This window comes from Aplysia californica, unplaced genomic scaffold (genome assembly GCF_000002075.1).
Source record: "Aplysia californica isolate F4 #8 unplaced genomic scaffold, AplCal3.0 scaffold00649, whole genome shotgun sequence".
In the NCBI taxonomy this organism is placed as follows: domain Eukaryota; kingdom Metazoa; phylum Mollusca; class Gastropoda; order Aplysiida; family Aplysiidae; genus Aplysia; species Aplysia californica.
Genome location: NW_004797919.1, coordinates 72,301 through 75,986, shown reverse-complemented (window position 1 = coordinate 75,986; position 3,686 = coordinate 72,301).

Sequence of the window (3,686 nt, the reverse complement as noted above, 5' to 3'; positions counted from 1 at the left end):
TTTCTGGGGCAATGAAACGGTTTTGAAGGTTAGGCATAGTCTATTGTTCATTGGTGATTATGAACGTCTTTTTACATTTAATTTATGAGGTTTACGTCTATGGGTGAATTTGACCGCGACAATGTTTCAAAATTAGGAAGGGAAGCAGTGATTATTTGATTACATAGACGCTTCGCCTCTGATGGTTGCTATTATTGTTGTTGCTATTATTGATTGTCGTCATTCTTGAGGGAGATAAGCAGAAGCAGAAAGAAGACAACAGTCTCTAATAACGTAACTTTATATTCAAAGAGAGACAATTATGATTCTTGTTTTATTGTGATCTAAGGTAGACAATTATAGTCCTAATGTTAATAATATTGCACCAGATGTTTTACTTTAGTTTAAGTGCCAATTTAGAACAATTTTTGCAATTGTAACGAAAAGATGGTTTTTCCGCTTCTCATTCTGTATAAGCTCCATCTCAACTAACATCATTACTATATAAGTGGTTACAATAAGGTACACAGAAATTCTGGGTGTGCACTAATGTATTTTAAATAAATTTTGCCTTTCATTAAGTTCACGGGAATATGAATACTTCAATGGTTATTGTTTTCGGACATAATCACAGACAAAAGTATTATTATTTGTAACACCTGTACAGGTGTAGAATATAACTCCAATAAAAACCCGCTGCCGTGTTTGAGTAACTCTCTGGTCTTTTCTGTTATTTTCTATACGAAGGCTAGATCGGTTCCAAACAAAACCTCTGAAATCGCACAAAAGTAACACTGACGTCACTGTGGACGTTGATGTAGTTGTTGATATTACCTTGTTGATTACGCCTAACGCCAGTGGGTGTTTGATGAGTGCATTTTTGTGGTTGTTTTTTTCTTTCCTATCGAACATCTATGGTCCATATCTCTCCTCCTTTTCTTCCTATATTACATATTAATAACAAGTCCTCATATCTTTGGCACTATTAAGACGTAACTGTGACCTGAGCGCCGTAAAGCTCTTACTGAAGCAAAACTTATTATACCTAAGGCCCCACTAGACTATACATGTACTCTCAAAGACAAGCGTCAGGAGCTCATTGTTAGGGCATTGGGCTGCCAGGAAGTACCGCATTGTGCTGGATTTACTTTTATTGTTGTTTCTGCCCTTGTTATCATGGTTGTTATTATTGTTGCTGTTTTGCTGTTGTAGTTGTCGTTGTATTTGTTGTTGTCATTGTTATAGTTGTTGTTGTTCTCCTCATTTTTGTATAGACTTCTTTTGTTGTTACCGTTTTTATTGTTTTGTTTTTGTCTTTGCTGTCACGTTATTGTGGTTGCTGTTGTTGTCGTCGTTGTTACTCTTTTTGTTGTTGCCATTATTGTTTTGTTGCTGTTTTCATTTGCTGATTTGCTGTAATGGTTGATGCTGCTGTTGTTATTGCAACTTTTGTTGTGGTTGGCATTGTTGCGTTTCTTACTGGTATTGTTGGTACTGCTGAATTTATTATTGTTATCATGGCTGTTATTGTTATTGGTTTTTTTTTCGGGTATTGTAGCATCGTTGTTGTCATCGTCTTTGTTGTCATCATTATTGTCGGTGTTAGTGTTGTTGTCGTAGTTTTTGTTGTTATTGTTTTTGTTGTTGTTGTTGTTGTTGTTGTTGTTGTTGTTGTTGTTGTTGTCATCGTCGTCGTAGTTGTTGTTGCTGTTTTGTTGTTGTTGTTGTTTCTGTTTTAAACTGCCGTTATCTTTGATGCAATTGTTTTTGTGTGTGCCTATGTCGACACCCTTGTTGTTATTGTTTTAGGTATTGTTGCTACATCTCTAACACTGTTTGCATTGTTGTTTTTATTGTCTATATTGGTATTGATGTTATCATTATTGATTGTCCTTGGCGTTGAGGGAGATAATCAGAGACAGAAACAGGAACATAGTCTCTAAAGCAAGTTGTAATTCAAAGAGAGACAATTGTTATTCCTGTTTCATTATGATGTAAGGTAGATAATTATAGTCATAAAGTAAAAATATTGTACTAGTTGATTTACTTCAGTTTAACTACCAATTTAAAACAGTTTTTGCTATCGCAACAAGCAGATTTATAGTCTTTTCTTATTTTATATAACTTCCATCTTAGAGAACATCATTACAATATAACTGGTTACGATAAGGTACACAGGAATTCCGGGTATGCACTAATGTCTTTGAAATAGGTTTTGCCTTACATTAAATGTACGGGATAATAATTATTCCAATGGTTATTGTTTTCGGACATAATCACAGACAAAAGTATTATTATTTGTAACACCTGTACAGGTGTAGAAAATAACTCTCGTAACAACCCCTCGCACCTTTTTTTGTGTGTTACACTCTGGTCTTTCTGATGACCTGGCGAACTTCTAAAATCCCACAGAAGTGTTACTGACGTCACTGTGATTGTTGATTGATATTGTCTTGTTGAGAGAGAGAGAGAGAGAGAGAGAGAGAGAGAGAGAGAGAGAGAGAGAGAGAATCAATCAAAAGAGTGACAGACAGACAAACAAAGAAGAACAGACACAGCCATAGATCTACACCATCTTGTTCTGTTTACAAAAGACAATATTTTAGGCTCTAAAACAATATTTTGATTTACAATGAGAGACCACCAGATTTCCAGGATTCAGAGGCAAACAACTAAAGTTGTTAGGAAAAAATAGTTTTACCCGTTATTTTGCATTAGTTTTACTGACTCGTAGTACTTTTCAGAATCTAAAACAATACATGTTTGTATTTTTCTATTTTTCATAAACTTGTATTTTAAATAACGTCATTTTTGATAAAATTGAAAATGAAAAGGGAGACAGAAATTCAGGAATTCATAAGCTCTGATGACATGTGGACGTAGTGATCGTATTGACCTTATTCAATCTAACAGTTATCGCCATGCTGTGTAAGTGTAATGCACACACACACAGTATGCATCATGCAGGTGTAGATATTAGAACCCCCCCCCCCCCGGACAGTTCGCTATTTGGTACACCAGAATTACAAAATTTTATCCGCATAGTAGTTCTATCTAGTTTTGAGAAAATTGACTTTAAAAAATTGAGTTTCCAACATGCCAAAGCTTTCTCGTGTGGAGTTCTTTGAATATCTTGATAATGACTACAAACGTTCTTACGACTTTGACAGAGCAGATAGAACAATTGACAGACCAGGTAGATAATTTATTTTGTTTCTGCCTCATAGTCTTATTTTTATGGTGATTTTTTTTGGGGGTAAATGTTTTTCGGCGCTCGCAATTGAATAAGGTTATATGAGCACACGAGACGAATTTTCAGCGAGTAAAAAATTTTGAATTTTCCCTGGGTGGCGGATGAAGCCTTGTCTTATCGATTTTTTGACCGCCATCTTCAACGTGCGCAATTTGCACCCGGGACCTTCGACATTTTCTCCCTCGTCCGAGAAGGCAAGGTGTTCGATCTTACCTATCGTAAGATCTGGGGTATGGCTTACAGACAGCAGTAAAAAGGAGCCAGTGAGTAGTAGCAGTTAAGTAGAAAAGCTGCAGAAAGAAGAGGGGCAAAGGGGGGCGTGGCTGGGGGCAGCAATTGGAGACGAAAACAGAGGACAGAACATAGTTAGAGAGCAGGAAAGGAGGTAAAAGGAGAAAAACATTTTTTAGAGAAGAGAATATCCTGGATCGTTACCACTCGACCACGAGACACC